The sequence below is a fragment of the Gymnodraco acuticeps genome, unplaced genomic scaffold (assembly GCF_902827175.1).
Source record: "Gymnodraco acuticeps unplaced genomic scaffold, fGymAcu1.1, whole genome shotgun sequence".
Classification (NCBI taxonomy): domain Eukaryota; kingdom Metazoa; phylum Chordata; class Actinopteri; order Perciformes; family Bathydraconidae; genus Gymnodraco; species Gymnodraco acuticeps.
In genome coordinates, this window is record NW_022991331.1 from 323,573 (window position 1) to 346,332 (window position 22,760).

General features: G+C 40.1%; 1 protein-coding gene across 1 annotated transcript in view; it reads left to right on the forward strand.

The window, feature by feature from the left end:
- Positions 1–866: 866 nt before the first annotated feature.
- The window catches only part of LOC117562560 (contactin-4), a gene marked incomplete at its 3' end in the record, with an annotated part of 120,518 nt that continues 98,624 nt past the window's right edge, over positions 867–22,760 (forward strand). The window contains 1 exon segment of the mRNA XM_034240410.1: positions 867–986.

Consider the following 22,760-nt stretch of genomic DNA (forward strand, 5'->3'; position numbering starts at 1 on the left):
AGAATTAGGTAGAAACCGAACTAAAAGACTGTGAATATTGGTATATTCATACACACATCAATGATAATATTTGTTGTATTACTGGTGAATGTGTGATTAAGCAAAATGACCTACCAAGTTTGCTTTTTTTCAAATTTAAAGAGGATAATATGTAGATATTGAGTTGACAATGTGTTTCTGCTGCCCCCTAGTGGCCATACAAATCAGTTACTGCAAGTTGTAATAAGTACAAGTGGAGTTAGCTTAGTAGTTACGGCAACACTTGAGAAGATTGGTTTGAATTAATAAATTCAATAATTGACTTTAAACTAATTATAATGAGTGTAAACTAATCATTCTAATCAGGGTCCTTTTGCAGAAAAGTGGATGATTCAAAAGCCACACGTTGAAATACAAAGAAAATATGAGACCTAAAAACTCAGAAATATCATTTTTTGTCTTTTTTAATCATTGAGAACAAAGACACATTCAGCAGGTTGTGAACACTCTTCAAAACGATTCAACAAAATACAAATGTAAATCAAGTTAAATATGTTAATTAAATAAATGACCCAATACAATTAGCTAGCTAAATATAATGAGGAAACATTCTTATATGCGATGAAAAATGATCCCTTAATCCGTGGCAACAAAATAAATATTGTTGATGCACACCCATTGTTTGAACACCTGTCAACCATTCATTCTAATGGTATTGGATGGACATGTGTATAGGTTCCCATTTAAGTGAAAACATGTTTTATTGAGCAGCATATTGCCTCCAAATTCTCTACGCATGTTCCAGATCAGATGGGATGGAGAGGAAACTGTTGGATATAGTTTGATATGAGGGGGCTGGATCTCGCTGTCCTTTATTGGCGAGGAACAAAAGCCAGACGCACTTTGGAGTTCAGTGCCGGGACGTAGCAGTCCTCTCATCTCACACTCGGTGCTCCGCCCGACCTTCTCTCTCCTCTGCCTGCTCTCGTGTCTCCTCTCCTGAACAGGTAAGGCATACTTCAAAGTTATTGTGCTATGCAATAGTGTGTGCGATCTTTTCAAGCGATTCTGTGTGTGTGTGTGTGTCTGCCTGCACGCTGCAGATCATTAACTGCCTCCCCTTGCTTTGCGTTAGCACAGGTATCGTGCGACTGTAGGGGGCTAGGTGTCCCCCCCTATGGTGCGCGTTATACTTCCATTCATCCACATTTTGTGCGTTTTAAAGAAAGTTTGGGCTGGCAGTGTTTTCCGTACCGGAGTGAAACATCGTGATCCTTTGCGCATTCCGCCAGGCTGATGCGCACAGTTAGAGAGGGTTTGGCAGCCCGCGTTGTGGAGGTGGGTTTCCGTTAATGCAAGAATAAGTCGGTTTGCAAGGCACTCATGAGGTGTGCACATCATCTGTAGGGGAAGAAGGGAAGTGCACTGTTCCCTCTCCTCATCCATCACTATTTAGATGATCGTGACGCGCGTGAGTCACCTGCAGCGAGAGATCAGAGATTGTGCACAGATGCTTCACTACCCAGGCAGGAATCAATCTCACGTGGTATTATGATAAATAGAGAAATGCATATATATATGACATCCAAATAAGTATAGCATATGCTTAATATTAATTAAAATTAGATTGTGATAAAGACAGATATTACATAGCTGATGAGTGTTTTATCTGGATACTTGTATTTGTGTGTTTGTGTTATGGATGTGCTTGCAGTTTATGATGTTTATCTCATATTTGAAGTGCTGTAGTCACAAGGTACCTCCATTCATGAAAGGCTTGACTAGGTTTTTGTGCAGTTATACAGGGATCATTACAAATAAAATGACCCCCCCTCCTCCTCCTCACACACACAGCAATCCACACAGACACACACACTAACTTACACACTCACTCATCCCTTTCCCACTCAGGAAGCTACTCCTGCGTAATAAATGTGCCATTAGCCATTCTCATTCAAATGCAAGCCCCCTCCACCCACAACAATGTATTCAGTGTTCACACTCCTCTGTCATTTAGTCCACTGAAATTATGATTAATATTCCACTTTGTGGCTTAATTTCCAAGCATTGCCTTAATAAACCTGCCACGTTCATGAAGCCCTGTCGATTACTCTCAGGAGGGTCATCTGGAATGCATATGGGCCCCTTAAGACCCTCATCACCACATTATGACAGAGAGGCAGGCAGAGACAAAAAAAGAGACAATCAGTGGATTAGCAACTGACAGCAGCGTCATTTTATTCGTTTTCCACCACAAATGTAGTAAAACAACTGTTACCTCAACATTGAGCGTAACTGTAAGTTGCTTTTAGCCAAACTTCAGACCTGGGGTGACAGAACCTTCTAAGTTGCTCCACCTCCTTCTGAAAGGCCATCGCCAACGATATCAGACTGTCAAACACCCTATCATCCTTGAACTAACTGTTTCAAACTGGCTTTTTGCTGAATAACTTCTTCCCCAGTTTTGCTTTCTGATCGATAGTTTGGTTTTCTAACTCATTTCATTGCATCTTGTTTTTTTGCATTTCTGTATGTTCAAATGCGTGCATTGTGAAGTGTCTTTAAGTGCTTAAAGAAGAGCTAAACAAAAGCGTTATGGATATGCATTGCCAAATTATTAACATAAAGCAATGTTTCCCAGTTGGGTGCATTAGAGTGTTTTGGGGTACCCTAGTTAAATTGGGGCTCATTAAATTCCCCGTTAATTAATTCAACAAAAGTGAAATTATGACAAAATTCAAAGATTTATTTCAATAGGATTTTAGGGCTGCACAATTAACCAATATATGAATTGCAATATAGACTTGTGTAACATCTAGACCGCAGTTGAGACAAAGCCCAATGTTTGGAAAAGTATTTTTCGTTGCTATAATTTTGTGTTGCTGCAAAGAAGGCATCCAAATATTTTCTACAGACTTTATAAAGAATCCCTGTTTGGTACACAACATGTTTATAATAATATGAACAGCATGTCACAAATCAAAGCGCAATTGCAGTCATTTTTTTCCAAATTGTGCCGACCTAGTGATTTTACACCAACATTTTCCCATACTCATAAATCAGTAGTGCTGTCGCCCTGCTTACTCGGAGGATGAGGTTAAGGCATCCTACATGTCAGTGCATTCCTCCACATTTCTGAATATAAACTTGTTTTTTTGGGTTATCACCTCGTGCTGTCGGGGTTCTCTGGGTGCTCGGCAGCTGCAGTCTGAACAGGAAGGCAGCGCGGGCTGAAGGCTAATCTTCACAGGGGTGATAGAGATAACAGTGATGTATGGCGCGGATGGGGTGTTTTAACACACAGAGCCGACTGTTGTGTAGCGGGGTCAGGCCTGTGATACCGGAGCACTGCTTCAGCCCAGATACTCTCATGCCTGGGATGTGGCTTGTCTTAATAGCTGCAGGTGGATGCAGGCGAGTATTCACAGCCTGCAGATGCCTTGATGAATGCTGTGTTGCTGCTCAGGCATCTGTCATTCGCGTCGCCTCTCCAAGTAAAATACTTCCTTGGCCGGCAGCCAGACAGGCAGCTGTGACATGGTTATGTTGCATTTTACTGGAAAACTGATGGCAGTGTTTTTCCTAAAGGGAAAGGCTCTACCTGGAAAGGATTCCAGGGGCATAACCGCACCTCTACTGAACATTAGTGTGAAGTAATGACCGTGTAAATATAGATTTTATGATCTAGCACATGTATAATAAGCCATTGATGGAAAGTGAGGTGAAGGGAGGTTGCACTCAAATGCATTTTTGGTAACAATTTATATGGCATTCATGCCTACAATGCAATAAAGACATAGTTATAACTATAATTATACAGATCTAATACATTTTAAGCACTCGTAAATATTTATAATGCTCCATAACAACGGTCAAAAAACACATTATGTAGCATTTTGTAATGATTCTTGAAGGTCAAGTAATACATTAAAGCTAGTCAATCACTGTCTTTTTATTTGCAAGTACATTTGTATAATGCTTATGAATATCCGTATAATGCTTTATAATCATTTGTGTGTTATTTGGTAAACACCACACAAAGTGAAATGTGAACAAAAATATGTGTTTTATGCTGGACTGCTAATTTTATGTATGAATTACTCATTGTTATAGATAGGGTTACCAAATGTGCATAATGATAATTTATTACACAAAATGTATACATTAAGTACGTGTATCTTGATGTGAAAATAATCTAATTCACATATTATTTAGTTAGTTGTGATCAAATGTTTACATTATATTGTAAATAATATCATGTGACAATTATACTGACAGTCACTACATGATAATGGTACATTATTAAATGATCTTTATGATGGCGATTGAAATATCTCCTGAAGCTTAATTAAACTTGGTCTGAAAACAAAAATCTGAAATCTTCAATCGATAATATTTTCCTTTGTGACTGAGCTAATTGGAATACAGGTATTGTGAATAACAGAGATGTATTATGTGTCATCAGGCTGTAGGAGGAAGGACTGGCCAGTGAGATATCCATCACATTTGAGCAGATCACAGTTTAAAGCCCCCACAGGCTCGAGATTAAAAGTAATTTTTCTTTATTAGAAATAACCTTTTGGTCAAGGATGCTCGGGTTACTTAATGAAACAACGCACACCAGAGACAGCATACATTATTTGATGCTGTCATTTAATTTGATTGTTGTCAGTTTAAGATGAATCCAGAGAGGAAGTGTGATTATTATAACTATTGACCGGCTGACGTCTGTCAACATGCAGATTAATAGCTTGGATGAAAAAAATGACACTCGGTATCACGGCAAGACGGGAAAATGTCACGTTGGTCCACACTGGGAGTCTTCAGGATTTCAACCCCTCAAAACGTGACATTTTCACGTCTTGCCATGAAAGCGGATTGAAAGAATGACACCAATGGGGACGTTACCCAGTATCTTAAAACCTATATTTGAACTTGCATTATTTCTAATAGCCAACAATGAACGACTCCACCGGTTGCAAACAATTCTGATATATAGAGCTCTATGAGAAAATGTAATTAATGACCTCAGTAAACATTTCCGCATAAGTGTGTGTTCTAAGTTTCTTGTTCGAAGTCTTCTACATGAAGCACTATTGTTGATTTTTGTTGATGCCTTAATGCAGGGTTGTTGCCGTTGTTTGGCTTTGTTGTTCATATTTTTTCCATCTACACTGAACAAAAATATAAACGCAACACTTTTGTTTTTGCTCCCATTTTTCATGAGATGAACTCAAAGATCTAAAACATTTTCTATATACACAAAATAACCATTTCTCTCAAATATTGTTCACAAATCTGAACAAATCTGTGATAGTGAGCACTTCTCCTTTGCCGAGATAATCCATCCCACCTCACAGGTGTGGCATATCAAGATGCTGATTAGACAGCATGATTATTGCACAGGTGTGCCTTAGGCTGGCCACAATAAAAGGCCACTCTGAAACGTGCAGTTTTGCTTTATTGGGGGGGTCTGGGGGGGTCCGAAAACCAGTCAGTATCTGGTGTGAGGTGTAGGGTTAGGGTTCAATGTTGTGAATCGAGCCTGTGTTCGTCGTCCATAACATACGCCTGCCCATACCATAACCCCACCACCACCATGGGCCACTCGATTCACAACATTACCCTAACCCTAACCTCCAAAAGCGGCTGACTCAAAACATATCAGGGTCTCTAATAGGTTTATTTTAACCAGCAATGTTCCTTATATTGTCTCAGAGGCTTTTACAACAATTTAATCCTGCAGAAACACTAAACAATTGCTAGACTCTATATTAGTCCAGGCCAATATTGCAGTAGAGATGTATCAATTTAGCAGCTGAGATAAACACCATGTTTTCTAATCTCATCGCGGCCACAGATGTCAGTTGTTTGGACACGTGGGCGTTCTGCAGGAGGCCAGGTGAGCAGGACAGAGTGGTGACCTTCACTCTGTGATAAGGACTGACAGGAGCTTGATGGAGGTGGTGCAGCAGGAATCACGTTGAATTATTTCTGACATGGAGCTGCAAGAAACCTAACAGCAAAGGAGAAGCATTTTACACCACTATTGAAACAAATGGAAGAACCTGAGTGCCTTAAAGTTTGTAAGGAAACAAAACATTAGATTGACACCAACGTTATACTGTTGAGTTGAGCAGGCAATGTTTCCGGTGCAGTGCCACATGTAAACTCTTCACACCTTGTTTTGATTTGTAATTTGCTTTTCTCAGCAGAACTGTTACCTTTGTGTGATCCGCCTTTGTCCATGGCTCTCGAGCAGAAGACGCCTGGCTTATGAATAAATCAGAGTCCTCACTTTCAATGCTTTGAAGGGTAGCGAATGGAATTACCATGTGCTGTACCACATCGAACTGGGAGCTACTTTCATCTCTTTTTCCGACCCTCCCGTGCGCTAAAAATATTCCGACTGCCGAAAAGTGCTTTCTATACATCGGTAAACAAATACACAATTTCATAAATAATTCCTTTTCATGTAGCTGTTTGGGAGAGACAATAGTTTTTTACAATCAATTATTCATCTGAACTTGGCTGTGAACCCATCAGTTATTGTATCAGGATTTGGCGCAGTAATTGTTTATCTCTTATGTAAGAAGACCACCGTCACTCGCTGGCCACCCATGATTTAAGCCTAATCTTCTAATCCATTGGACATATTTGTTTTTGGAAAGCAGCAGATTATTATTCGATCTAATATTTCCAAAAGCAATACATCATCTGTCGAGAGGGTGATTTCATGATTAATGTTTGTCAGGCAGCAGATTGTAAATGTAACAGTCTGTGTCTTTATTTGGATCCAGTGTCAATATTGAAGATTTTTAAATGAATGCCTAAAAGTCTATAACTGCAGTCTAACAACATTGAAAGTAAAAGCTCACAAAATGATTTAAGGGAAAGTTTCATCCACGAACAAGTAACAGATACTTGCTATCACAAACCTCCAATACGGCAAATTTACAAACAGGATTTCCAATCAGACTCTGAGGTGTGACGGAAAGATGACTCGGGATAATACTTCAGAAAGAACAGCTTAGTTTCCTCCAAATAATCTTCTGTAGCCCAGGCATCACTGACACATTTGCGGTTGTGCAAGTTTTCTGAAGCTTCGAGGCGAGCAACACCTGCACAATTATGATAGAAAGAAAGCCTGTTATATGAACCAGTCACACAGACTATAAAATAGATGATTGTCACAACACAGAATATCGGCTCTTCCTTTGAAAAATCCCAAAACATGTATTTTGGAGGGAGAGTTATCAACCCTATCCCAAACCCTGATCCAAATTCTTCCCAACCCTAAAGCAATGTTTTATATGATGAATGTTGTGGAGCCTTGGTAGTGGAAATATGACTGGCACTTGGTTAGTCTGATAAAAACCATGACTTTTCCCCCAAATAAGGACAAACTGGACTTACTGGAGAATGCCGTGCAGCCTTGAGAACAATGAATAGATTCTGCTTTCTGGAACTAAAAACATTCTCTGTGATGCGAGTAAACATTTTATCTCTTGACCTCACATTCATTCCTGCTATTATACCGCAAACACGTAAAACGCTTGGTGGGGATCATGTGTTCAGTAGTGTGGGCGTAGGAAGCATTCTGAATGTGGGGGGGACATTTTTAATGGCGGGTGTGGGGGTCCTCCCCCACGAAAAAAAATAGATTTCCTGTATTCTGGTGCATTTTAAGGTGGTTTTTATGTGGCTATACTAGCATGAGGAAAGGTCTCCCTTGAAAAAGAGATCATTGATCTCAATGGGATTTTACCTGGATAAATAAAGATTTTGAATTGAATTGAATTTGATTATTCATTCAGAGCCGTCTTCGGATTAATAAAAAGCAGTTTAAATGCCAATTTTTTGTACATTTATATACAACAATACATATTTGTGAGTGCATTGAGAGATATTGTTGTGGAGAGTCATTTATATATAAATCGCAAAATACATTTGTGAATCCTTCTGTGAGCATTTATTAATATTGAGACTGATCTGACTCCATACCGATGTTAAGTTCACCTAGGAATGGTATCATTGACTTAAATGTTCAAATAAATGTCGCTCTTCTGTCTATATTGGTCATATTATGCCTCTTGACTGAAATGCTTCCTGTTCAATATCTCCACTGATTTCCTTAACATTCTGGGATGAGAGTCCACATCACAATTTACTCTAAACTGTCATTTCCCTTTCATCACTCACCTCAGCAACGAACCTCTCTCCACTGTGTTCTGCCTCTGACTCACTCTCAAGCGCCTAGATGTCAAGAGAGGTGGTGAAGTGATCATTATTTATTGAGCAGTATACTCTTTCACATTGAATCATAACAAGTCTGCTGAATGTAAATACAACTGACTCTAAAGTAAGTCCCAGTCTGTGACATTGGACATTTTGAAGACTCAAAGTCTCAAGCAGTAGGTAGAATTTTAGCTAGTCTATGTAATGTGCACAGAAAATAAATAGTTGGGATGGAAATTGCCAATAAGCACTCAGTAAAACATAAACACACACAAAAAGCTTCTGAATGATAAGAAGTATAATTAAAACATAATGCACATTACCATTTTGAGAGAGAGTACATTAAAGAACTCAGAAAATAATCTCTTATCGAACTGAGGCTCCAGTAAAACACACTGACTGCGTCTCTACATGGACATCATGGTGTTTACATGAGCACAGAGAGATCGGGTTATTCATGTTCCCTGTTTACATGATAAATACTAGTAACCTAGCATTTCCATGCCTTTTATCATCTAAACTATTCAGTATTTGTGTCTCTCTATCATGACATAAAGACGAAACTCCTCTCCAGAAGTGAGACGCTTTTGCCGCCGTCGCCATCACTGAGTGTTAACTGATTAACTGCTACCAGCTGATGACTTACTTTCCTCTTCTTTGAAAACAATGTTCTTATATCCATGTTGTCTGGGGGAGAAAACATATCAAACCAAGAGATCGTCAGCTTTGATTTTCGCTGTATTAACAATGTCCTGAACATTTGGTGTGTGTGCCTTACCTCCGCTACCGGCATCGCTTCATGCAACAGATCTGAGCTGTCCAACTATGACAACACTCCTTGAACATGCGCGCACTATGGGAGAATCTGCCTTGGTACAAAGTAGCAGTGAAAACATGGAACGGAGTTTCATTGATTTGGGCATTCTCTCAATAAGCAAGTGGAATGGATTTGATAGTGGAGCACTGACACAGAGCTCTACAAAGTGCGGCGAGTGGAGAGACCGATTCACGGACTTTCCACATGGTAGAAGTGGGGGGGTCTAAACTAATCATTTGAAAAAGTGGGGGGGACTTGTCCCACCCTCTTATAATGGCTGCGACGCCCATGAGTGAGTGTGTACGTCTGTAAAAGATACTGAAGTCCTCTTAAGTGCATGGTATCCATATTGTCACTCTCATTCGCAAAGACTTTACACTGATTATTATTCTTCACGGAGCACACGTTATAGCAATCTAAAGCTGAACATGAGGACAATGTCAGCCAGGAGTGCCCTGTGGTAGAGAGGTCTGTCTTTAAATGACAGTTTGTGTTTTTCTCTAGATAACAGTTGGGTTGCTTCTTTGCTTCCCTGCACTTTAATGTCATTTCACACGAACAGAAAAGAAGAAGTTTCACACTGTCTTTCTGGCAGCCTGTCTCATCTTATTCTCCGAGTCACTGTTCACAGCATTCCAATCAAGATTCGTAGTCATTTCCAAAACATTTGGTAGTTAGTTTCAGACGAAGGTAGACCGGTGACCTTCCATTTTGATGCTGGGATATTTAATCAGCTGTAGCTAGCTAATTAGTCTAAAGTTAGCTCCATCAACACATTCTCCGTCTGACTTTGTAATGTTTCCCGGCTGACTCGTTTTGAAATGAAAATCCTGTAAAAAGGGTCTTTCAGTATGTATGTGCATTACGCCTTCATATACCATGCTCACAGACTGCACAGGATGTGAGGCAGCATCGTCCCCAGATGATCCAAGAAAAAGCATTCTTCGGCTTCTTTTCTGAATAAATGGCATTTCAGGTTTTCAAAACAACAATTTGTTGAGGGTGTATATTTGAAGAAAAATGTTTTCAATGTTGAAGACTGGACAAGTCAAGCTTTTATCTCTTTTGTGAGGCGTCACACATGAGGAAACATATTCCAGGGAATTGCAAGTTGCAAATTGTACTGGTTTTAATCTTGCTAACAGGACATGTTGCATCTATCCTTGAGGAACAGATGCATCATGGAGGTCACTGCTACATTATTCAACAGTCACATGTCACGTGTGTTTGTGTATTTGTATATAAAGTCTATGGCATTTGTGTTGAGTTAAAGGATTTTGTTTTAAACGAAGGAAGGAAAAAAACATTCTTCAAACAATACGCATGAGTACATTTAAGCGAAGAGCTAGCTAGTCTGTTACACAAACACTACAATACAGCTGACAATACTGTAAAATGTCATTTCTTACACTTTTGCTCTCCCTATTTTTGGCCTCTTGTTTTGTTTTCACACTGAATGCTCTAACACTCTACACACTAAAGTGCATCCCTTGACGCTTTCTGCCTCAGCACCCGGTTCACCTCGCCTTCGCCTCTTCTTATTCACAGCAGACAGAATAAGTTAGTGGAAATTACTTTCCCTCTGGCACATCCATCCATCAAGTCCTGTCTTGAGTCCTATCTGATGTTGACGAATAATGCAAGTTTGTGTGATGTTTCATGAATCAACGTGCTTTTTGATACCTGACACAGAGTGGCTATTTTTTAATATATATACGTATTCAGCCTTGATGGATAAGGGTGGTTCTGATGGAGTGTGACACGCGCTAAATGATCGTGATCACTCTTGGGAATAACCTGCTTTCTTTGTGTAATGACAAACTATGAATCTAATTACAACACTGACGTAGTATGTGTGGGGTGCTAGCAGCTGGTGTGTTCGCTATTTTTTACATCTGGGTTAATACTCATAACCTTATTGTAATGCAATCTAATTCTGTGATGCGGTAACATCACCTCAGCACTGAGTATAATGTCAGAACCCCACTCAGTGCAGCTCTGCAAAACGTATGTAATTGAGAGAGAGCCCTGGGGGGTTTGATGGGTGGGATTGAGAATCTCATAACGATATCTACACCTACTGTACAGCAAGCTATTTCCACAAATGGCCAGTAATACCTTTTAACTTTGTGAACACAATGCTTAGTTTGCAGCGAAGCTTAATGTCATAGCAATATTTCCTGCTTATTACGTGCACGTACCGTATCCGTCAGCTGCTTCTCTATCACACCTTATGAGCATGCATGTAACTTTACACGCATCGGACAAATAAGCAGAGTCGAATGAGAGCTTCCTCGCTATTAAAGAGGATTTCCAACGCCCCTCTCTTGTAATCTACAAGGCAAAAATAAACGGTGAACCTTGGCAGCCTGCAGCATGATTAATGCACTGCACACTAAATGGATTTGCAATGAACCGATCATGTGATGAGCTGCTTACACTCGCATTAAACTGGTTCCTCGACAGGAGCGTGGCACTGCCGGCTCTTTTATGTGAGAATGTGCATGGCAAATGGCCACTGTAGGCTCATTCATGTGGATTTGTGTGACCAGAGTGAGTCATCCGTCACAAACAGAGGCCTCAGCTTTCTTGTGGACATTTTTAGAACTCTTGTACTCCTCGCTCTCCGGGGGAAGGTCGGCTGGTCAAAGGCCTGTTTGTCCTCTGTTAGGTGTCCGTCCCCACAGCCTGTCTGTGTTGCTTCTGTCTCCTGTGGCGCTGTCACTCAAACAGCCCTGTGACCTGCACCGTTTCCCCCCTGATTTACACAGAAAATAGTCCCTTCCCCGGCTCCTTCTCTCAGCACGGCTCCTCCAGACATATTTCCGAGACGTCTCATAGCTTTTGCAAAAATGAAAAATCGCTGACATCTGTGATTATTCTAAACCTTTAAACTGTCTTTTCCTATAACACTGACAGAGTTGTGAAAGATTAAGCTTTATCTTCACGGCCACATTGCACCTTCTTTTTTCTTAGCACCGGATTGTTTATGTTTGTGTCTGTCCAGGAAAAAGCCTCGCCTTGCAGGAATTCATCAATGCGCTTTGTCCTAATATCGGGGCAGAATGAAAACAGGCTGCAAGGTCTAATAGATTAAGACCACGGCCATCCTTCAACCCAGCACTGATTGTGCATTGTGATTTCATTACCCACAGGAATGTTTCTTATACTTCTGACTCAGAGCAAAAATTGTGTTTAACTCAAACGGCCATTTCTTCTTAACAGAAAACATATCCTTGAGGTTTGATCGGCGTATATCTTCTATGCTGACTTGCCTTCATCAACACATATAGATTGTCACCTGGCCAAACAATAACTGGACCTGCAACAATTTGTGCTTGAATTTATGTGCCAATGTTTTCTTATAGAAAACCGACTGCTTGAGTTGTCCTGTAGGGCTGTGATTGGATTAGATACAGGCTTCATGTCAGGTGCTTTTGTTGGGGTGAGGGTTGGGGTGGGGGGCTGTGTGTGTGATGAGTGAAGCCACTGCCCTGCATGCTGTTGGAGGATGGATGGCCTCGGAGTACAAGGTCCAGCAGAAATGTGCCCACTGTGCCGTCAGGGGATGGGGAGGAGATGATTCATTTTCAGCATCACTTCACCCAGGATGATCTCATTACTTTGTGCGAGTGGACAGTCCCAGAGATGAGAGCTCCTCAGGTCCTCAGAGCCTCCACCCTGACAGGCATTACACGCTCCTCTGCTGTTTGTGTATTGATTATATCGAACGTAAAATAATAATGGGTTGATTCTAAAGCTGATTGATTGACTTACTAATTAGAAAAATGGATAAGAAGATTGGATTTTATCTGCCTTCATTTATTATTTAGAAGCCTTTTTGAATTTATGCTGTGATTATTAATAATTCATGAATATTGAGTAAGTTTTTATCTACAATTAGCTTTTATTAGTTTCACACAAAGCGCTGACACCTGCACATGAGGACTGTCAATTATAATGCAGATGGTTGGGTTTCACAGTCACTGTTTACATGATGTTATTATATCATCTTCCTTCTGCTTCCAAATTAGCATACTGCAGTTTAAAACAATCTCAATAACAGGTTCAAAGTTTGACGTGAGCATCTGCTATCTGCTTTTGTTTTATATGTTTTTGTGAGTTATAACTATTTTGATATTGTAATCTTTGGGAGGGAGATATACTAATCAAAGACGTGGGATGTTGTTAAGGCTTTGATAACATAGAGCACAGATTATCATACCTCTGTGTGCACTAATTAAAACGAGATACAACTTCATATCGGAGTGGCACAGTTAAGCACCTCATGTTCTAACAGTGTGCAGCGGGGTGAGAGCACAGAATCTCACTAGGCCTTGTTAAATACAATTGGAGAGATGAAACACAGATGTTAGGGAGCATTGTAATGATGCACACCTACACTATAGCCTAAATGAAAAGTCACAGTAAGAAGAAGATGTTGCTTGTCTTCACTTTTAATTAGGATATTGGTTGGAAGGAAAAAATACTCCAGTTAGAGAAATGGTCTGTACATTATGACAGAAGAACACAAAGTATTACAAACAGTCACAACTAAGTTACTGATCCCTTGTGTATTATGTTCACTATCATTATAGGACTGAACTGAACCCTTACTGTTAAGCTGATTTTTGTTATGGTAGTTTAAGGTGGTATCGATGCATCACATTTAGCAAAATAATCATCTGTAAGTCACTGTTTAGCTTTCAACTAGCAGGGATATAAAAACGATACGTATGTAGTTATTGCCAGAACACTTTGCCTTCTGCCTTTCATTATACATTTAGCATGCTTTGCACTATTCACAGGTGATGATGAGGATAGAAACTTTTTTTTTTCAACTTGTACAACCAACGTCTTAGAAACTAGATTGTGGCCCCCACTTAAATGAATAGTGCAGGACCTATATAGTTGTATACATTATCTCAAAAACAAAAAATTTCTTACATGCAAAAAGGAACTCTGAAGACATGTTTGATGAATGCTAACACCATAGCTTGTAAAAATGATAGACATATACTTTAATCATTGATGTTAAATATTGACTGATTGTCCAAAGTTGCTGATATGTTCATACATTCAATTCAATTGAGGGGCTTTAGCTATTTACTTTACTTTGTTTGCTTTGAACTTTCAATGGGGTAACAAGAGCAGAGCTAGAACGTCTCAGTCAGCTGTTGTTTGCAGGTTGGATAAGTTCAGCAGCTGAAGGATGTTGACTTTGCGAAGGTTGACCTTAATGCATGTATGGCTTGATAGGGATGACATGCTCTCTGCTGACATTGCCTTTGATGACGTTAAAGTGACATGGACTAGAAGGTAAGACTCAGCAGCCACCATACTGATTCTGATTAGACAAGGCTGTCTTCTCTTAAGGAACACCTCACCATTTGTGTTACTGTACCTCATGTCTGTATGTCGGTTGTACAGGTGGTTTTTAAATTAAGCTGTCACGATCTTGTATTGCCACAAGGGTACATCTACAGCTGTACAGTACATACATATAATTAATGATGGCATGACCTACTGGAAGTGAGCCATCATTATTGTCATTAGTGACACATATGGGTCCTGCTATGTCTAATGTGAAAAAAGACCTAGGATCGCTTGTTTGTATTGCAGCTTTTAGGGATTTCAAAATGCTTCCACACAAACAAGGTAACATAAAGAGAGAGAAATAAAAGATAAACATAAGTTGTAAGCCGGTACTGCCTTTGCCTTTCTGAATTCTCAGCCATGCCTCAGTAAGGTGATCAATCAGCCTGATCACACAACGCTAACCATATTTTAAACGTTTGTTATTTTTTGATATGTACTAACGTTAAGCCTTCATCCACAATAGACTGCAGAACATCCATGTAGAATGTTGCTCATGTTCAACCTATTTCTTGGAAAATGTAATGTTAGTTAGCTTTGACACCACAGCCTTCAACAGCCTTGTTGATGGATGTTAAGAGGACTTTTGAAAGGTAAACTAAGACCAGTACTAAGTACTAAGACCAGTATTCTCCTTTTAGCATGTAGTTCAGCTCTCTGGGTATTGTTGAGACAACCCAAACCACAGCTAGCTTTCAGTGGCTAAATCTGCAAATTAATTGTTGTCTTTAGTTGGGATTGATTTAGCTTTGGCAGAATAAGATATCAATGGAAACTGGTATTTGTTCTACAGTAACACCAACAATATAGCTTGATTTAACTTGCCAGTTATCTTAGCTTAGCAAAAACAAAAGCAAAAACAAAAGGGAGTTAGTTGGACTGGCTCAGTGCAAAGGCAACAACATCTGCCTACAGTTACCTCTATTTTGCTATATTTGTCACTTACGCCTTGTCACAAAGGAGAAGGAAGGACCCACTGTCACTCATAGTGCTCGTAGCTTTTAATACAGCTCTTTCCAAATGTAGAGTAAAAATGTAGTAAATTCATTCGAGAGTGCTGTTGTTCTGAGGACGGGAATGCATTTGTAGCCATGCTTTCAAATGGTTGTTAGATCAAGCTTGAAAGTTAGAAGAGACAAGAGTCATGGGGTAGTAATATCATAAAAGATGTTGTGATTGCCATCCAACGTACAAAGAAAGTGACAGCTGCTTTTTACTCTGACAATCTTGGTTTCTCAGATATTTTCCAAGTTGTTTTGTATTTGTTGTAAAGCCTGAGTACAACATGTGTGGTTTCAGCTGACTGCCTTTCTACTCAATACTTTTTATCCGAGTGTCAGAACTGACAGATTGTAATGTTTAAAGTTTCCTGTCATAGCAGCAGTGGCGGCCGGCCCATAGGGGCGCTAGGGGCACCTCCCCACCTCTTCCCACACAAAAAAAAATAAAATGTAAAATATATATATTTTTAAATATATATATTTTATATTTTAATTTTTAATGAACAAGGTAAATATCATACAATTGGTATCAGTAAAAGGTATAATCTACAATAAAATCTCGTTTAAAATTGTGTTACGATGTCTAAAGTTACTGATAAGTCACATGTTTCCTGCCTGGCCTTGCCCGTGGCATTAGTTTATCATTACCGGGCGCCATGCAAGGAGCCCCCGAGCCAAACAGCAGCAACCAGCACGTTGCAAAAGTCTCAATAGTAAACTGTGCCGCCGAAACATAATTTCAGCCAATCAGCGCCGTCAAATATTTTGGTCACGAGGGCGCTCACGTTGGCGCCCACGTTGCTTACGTGAGTGACGTGACGTGAGTTGTTTTTTAGACTCGTGAGTGACCAAGGTGTTGGATGAGTTGGATGAGAATGGCTTCGTGTGCAGGTGGAGTCGCCGGACCTCGGTTCCCGCCCAATTCCGTTCAAGAGCTAATCTCTAATCCTTTCGAAAGGAGAAGTTTGGGAGATAAACTGTTGCTTAAAGACCTTGGACCGGACCAACCCGATTTGTATATATCGCAGCAAGCTCGTGAAAAAGACAAAACGTATCAACGAGGCTTCTCACGTAGCTGGTACACCAGAAAGGCATGGCTAGCTGGATGCAAACAGGTAAATGCTGTCTTTTGTTTCCCATGCTTGCTCTTCAAACAGCCGGGGACAGATACGATCTGTTCAGAAACTAGACAAAAGTTAAACAAGTACAAACCACAGACTGTCTGTGTCATGGAGAATACAGTCGCTGGTTTATTTATGTCTGTATAGGCCGTTGTTGTGAGTGTGGACGGTCGGAGCATATATAACGTTAGCTTAGCCAAGCTCCATTCAGAAAACAAGCATTCTAAAAGGTTTTTCGCCTGCCGTCTGTCTGCAGACTTGTCAAAGCATTAATTCATGGTTTTTACTAACCGGTAACAGTATGTTGTTACTTCGGCATCATTTAGAAACGTGTATTACAATTTAATCACGGTCAAATATGTTCATTTTGTTGTAGTTGTAGCTCCCGAGCGCGTATTGTTTGAATGATGCGAGTAAACACAGCTGGCAGCCGCGGTGAAACTCGAGCGACTAGAGCGATGCGATAGGAGCGTTTAGAGCCAAGCGAATAATCGCATCGCGTCCGGTCTGAACGCAGCATTAAAGCGAGCTCCGCGCTGCCCTGGAAACGCGCCATTACATCACCAGAAGTCCTAATTTAAGGGGTCATTTCTCCCCAAAACATTTTTTTTACTCACTATATCAACAGCCCCACCACAAATATTTTCCACCAGCCGCCACTGCATAGCAGGTTGTTCTGTTTGTCTGTCACTGGTTTGTGCACACATGACAGAGTGCTGGAATCAAATAACTCGACACTGGACAAAGCTCATCATATCAAAATCTCTTTTGTTAAACCAGCTTGACCCCATAAATACACTCAGCTGAAACTAATACTTCACTCCTAAGGGGTGAGAAAATACATTTTATTACAAACAGCAAGCTATGCCATTGCAGATATCTTAATACCAGTATATGCTTAACTATGCACATATTGGACTGCATGAGCCAGATGGCATGGGGTGGGATAACATCGAATGAGAAAGTGGCTTAGTTTCCCCACGACGACGCTGCATTTCACTGAACTCCTTGTCAGTGCAGCACACTGAGATGAAAATGAATCCAGCACACCTGCAGGGCAGGAAAACCAATACATTTGATCATCTCACAATGTTTTGCAACAAGCCTCACCTTCTTTGCAATAGCATACTCCCTGGGAAGACAAAAATAGGCTTGCACATAGCATGGTTAATGTTCAAGTGTGGAAACCGTTTTATAATCTCTCCCACGTTCCCTTTCCTCTAGATCAGTGGTTCTTAAATGGGGGTACGCAGACCCCTAGGGGTACGTTGGAGTACTGCAGGGGGTACGTGAGATTTATTTTATGTTAATGAAAAAAAAAACGTAATTAATGCATTTAAACAAACTACTAATAGTAGATTAACTACTTTATTCAAAGGTTTACAGAAACTCTGGATAATAAAATGGGAAAAATAAACGGGGTGCTCTGTTTTCCTCTCCCTCTCCTGACAGCTCGTCAGTCTCGTGCAGCTCGCTGAACCTGTAATAAGTGACCCGACAGTAAAGAATACATATATTTATAACTAGTTTAGCTAGTTCCAGAGTAGATAAACTAGCTAAGTGTGTTAGGTCTAACTCTTAGTGTGTTTTGCTCCGCTCAACGGTCCGTCACAGCGGCGGAGCTGTGATCAAGCAGAGCTGCGTGTTCTCCCTCAGCAGCAGCAGCTGATCTGATCTCTCTCTCGCGTCCGGCTATACTTCACTCGCGTTTTTGTCCAAATCTATCAGATCTAGCTAGATCTTATATTAAACGTTGCTTGGCAACGGCGTGTGGCCGCAAAGTATAGCGCAGCATTATGCATATGTTTTATATGAGGGGTCAAAATCCCATGCTCATAAAATGCTCATATATTTTTTTCTCTTCATTCCCCACGCCCCAAAATAAATAAATAAACCAATTTTAGGAAATGTAACGAAGTTTGAGCAGTGTGGGTTTTATGTGAACAGAGTTACACATATTTCAAAACAGGAAGTGTAATAACCGCAGTTGCCTCCCTGTCAGAATGACAAAGATCCTCAGTGAAGCACAAGCCCATGTTTCTCACTACATTGTAAGTACAACTTATTAAAAAGATCAGTTCAAAGCAACTAATGTAATTTTAGTGTTATTGCATGATGTTAAAATTGGTTTGCCATGAATTTAGTGATGGTTTGTAAACATTTGAAATGTAGCATTTAAGTTTTTCTCAGTTACAAGGTTGTTGTTTTAATAAATCAGACACTGATGGTGCAGCGCTGTGCTGTACCTCTTTATATAGGCATTTTGTCCCTAACAAATTGTTTTTGCACTGATCAGGGGGTACTTGGCTGAATTTCTTTTTCAAAGGGGGTACATTATTGAAAACAGTTTGAGAACCACTGCTCTAGATCACTCCCTCTCGTGTGTTTTTTCTCGATACGAATGCTTTCTGTTTCATGCTATCAGGGGAAATATGACAAGCTCAATTCCAGGCAATTTTGAAAATTCAATAGCAATCAGCAAGAACAACATTTGCTAAATTTGGTTTTCGTTTAGCTGTCATTTTGGCTGCCAAGGGTCATTGCTGTGTATCATCTGTCAAATACCCTGTCCATTGGACCATGATATGAATGTTTAGTCCGTGATCAGTCAGCCTCACCACAAAGTTGCACAATTAAATGTGTTTCTTTGTGAAAAGGTAGTGTTGGTTAAATTTGGTTGCGGAACATTTTGTTCACACACAATTGTTTTGCTGGAAGAAATATCTACTGATTGAACTGGCCAATGTGCACATTAATTCATCTCAACCTCGATTCCATTGTTGGCGGCATTTCAAGTCAAAGAACTCAACAACATTTTACGTTTTTAAGAAGCCGGTTCGTTTTTAATTCTATTTGAAGTAGGTGGATGGACGTAGTCACCTTGATGTCACCAATTGGTGTTGGCGATTTGAACCCTTTATAGGGCATTTAATTGTGTTATGGTGCCTGAAGTGACGATATCTGGGGAACGGCCAATAAGGTGCCTTCATCAGCTAAGTTAGCGCTATCTAGCTAGCTTGATATCAACGTGTGGATGTGGAATTCACGTTAGCTTTACATTTATCGGGATGCTAATTTTGGCGAGCGGAATTCATGCTTAAAACAAATGAACATATAGCCACGCCTTTAGGCATATTCATATTCATCTTCTTTTTAACTTTGAATGGGAACATCATTTACAAATTGAATAATTATGCCTTATTGAAGGTGTTAAACTACTGACAAATACATTGAAAATTGTCCTCCATAGTCATTAGAGACAGTACAGGTTAATGGCACGTCCACATTGGTTTCACTTTCAAAACCAGGAGGTTGCTTCTTGGTTTTATGTGTAACTACAAATGTGTATTGGGTTCTTAGTGCTCTCAAAAAGGACATAGCCAGTGTTGACCATTGGTGTTTGGTGCATACTGTATTTAGAAAAGTGGAAATTGTTTTCACTTTTACTTATTGTCATTTCAGGTGTGCGCAATGGGTGTAATTTCCATGCTTGTAAACTGACATGAATGTACTTGACACACTGGTGAGTGACTCTTTGCTCAGTCAAATCAAATCAAATCAAGTTTTATTTATATAGCACATTTATAAACGATTTTTGGTCACGCCAAAGTGCTGTACATATAATAAAAATAGCCTACAGTAGAGACACTTTACAGCAAATACAACAGCACAGATTGTTCAGAATATCAGTATGAGAAAAATGACACCCTCTATCCTTAGACCCTCTGTCCTTAGACCCTCTGTCCTTAGACCCTCACATCGTACAAGGAAAAACTTCCAGAGAAAACCCACAGTTTAAAGGGAACATGGGAGAAACCTCAGGGAGAGCAACAGAGGAGGGATCCCTCTCCCAGGACGGACAGACGTGCAATAGATGCCGTGTGTAAATCAAAGAGATAATACATTTTACAGCATATAGACCGAATGTTAGGAAATCCATGTGTCTGTAATAAGAAGATGAATCCACGAGGATGTCAGCTACAATCCTGTGGAAGCCATCAGGGAAGCAGCATGACGAGACCCAAGGCAGGACCGCAGAGACAGGTTCAGCCACGACCCGAAGTCCACGACTTAATCCAGAACTCAGGATCGAGGATCCAAGACACAGGACTACAGCAAGAGGATCAGCCTCGACTCCGTATCCCGGCGTAGATATAGATACAAAACAAGAAAAAAGATTTGGCTGGGTTAATCGGAACAAGAGAATACACAGACACAGACAGAGAGGGAAAAGGTCATTGGATAAAAAGTTATTCTTGATAACCCTCTAGAAAGATCTCATGAACTTCCCCACTCAATCTATCAAGACCAGAGCAGTTCTATTAGATATAGATAAGAAACAGAGATAGGGAGCACAACAACCTATCTCTTCGTCAGATGCACTCCACCGCTTATCTAAGCGACTCTGTACCCCGTTACCCTCTACAAGGCCATAGACCAGCAGAGGGAAAATGGGGGGTGGGTAAGGGTTTTTAAGAATAAACCGCAAGGGTCTAAAGGGAAAAAATATGAAATTTAAGGTACGATATTTTAAGTAATCGTATCTACTATTCCTATATTCGAATAATGTATAAACTATTTTAAAAATACTTTATGAAATCCTATGTTATGTTATAAATATTAAAATAAAGAACTAAATGAATAAATAAATAACTAAATTAATTAATTAATAAATAGATAATTAAACAAAAGCCAAAGAGAAAAGGTGTGTTTTAAGTGTTGATTAAAACCCCCAGGGTCTGGGCCGACCTCACATGGAGGGGCAAAGTATTCCAGAGCCTAGGGCCAGCCGCTGCGAAAGCTCGATGCCCTCGGGTTTTGAGCCTGGTCTTAGGCACTATCAACAGCAGCTGATCAGCCGACCTTAAGGCTCTGCCTGGGGTGTAGCGATGGAGGAGTTCAGCTATATAAGCAGGAGCCAGCCCATTTAGGGCTTTAAAAACAAATAAAGGGAGTTTAAAATCTATTCTGAACTGAACTGGAAGCCAGTGCAATGAAGCCAGAATTGGGGTGATATGGTTGCGCTTTTTATGGCCAGTGAGAAGACGTGCAGCTGCATTCTGAACTAGCTGGAGGCGTTTAATAGAGGCCTGGTCCATACCTCAGTCACACAGCTGGTCACATTTCCCCCCCCATGAAACAGCTATGAGATTTTGATTGCGTAAAAACATCAAATGTAGACAATTTTATGAAGTAAAGTCTGAATAGAGGAAAACAAGACAGTGTGAGCTTTCTGTTATTGATGGGGTCGTTGTAATACCGAACTGAAGTCCAGTTGGACCGACCGTCTCTGACCCTTTCTTTTTAGATCTTGGCTTAGACATCCCCCAGACTCCCCTCCTGAGCTCCAGGGCAGAAACAGACGGTGAGTGTGAGCTGTGATAGCGAAGGCAACTTTGAGTGTTAGCCTATCAGAGGCAGACTGGCTGTGGGAGCTGGATGGGATTTGAAGACCTGGCCCTCCATTAATCATATTCAAATCAGCATCCGAGTGAATGCCTCTCTCTCTCTCTCTGGATCCGCCCGCTCCTCGCTTATCTTAATATGGACAGATGAAGCCACAGTGTTGTTTGTCATTTCTGTACTCATTGTAATCATGCATCCATTGGTCATTATTGATGATCTCAAATGTCTTGATGACTTTAAGATGTGCTGTTGGTTTGTTTACGAACAGTTCATCACATTTAATAAGCAGTAATCAATTATAGCTTTACGCAGATTTACATAATGCATGCTTTTTAAATGAGCAGCAATAATTGTCATTTTGTTATGAAAATGGTGCATAATTTGTACTGGTGAATAAGCCAAATTAGTAACATTAGAAGAGATGCTAAGGCTTCATTAACATTGAAGAAAATGTCGCTCAAATCTCAGTTCTCCTGCTTTCATTTGACACTTTTCAGAGGAGTGTGGATACAAAAATGACTTTTAAATCAGATCTGAGCCATTACTATACGTTGTCCTAAATCGGATACATACCAGATCACAGGCCATTTGTCTTTTAAGCCTTATCCTCATAAAATATAACTAATTGTTAGTTGACGTTTACAAATCAATCGGGGCATAAATGATAGCATCGCTTTATCATCCATTTTCTTTCCAATGCAAATGTGACATTCTTTGGTACAGTATGGTTCCAACACAAGTGTACGAGGTTATTGGATGCATTTGAAAGTAAAAAAAAGATCTGTTCACAGTCGGATATGTGTCACTTTAATCACAAATGTG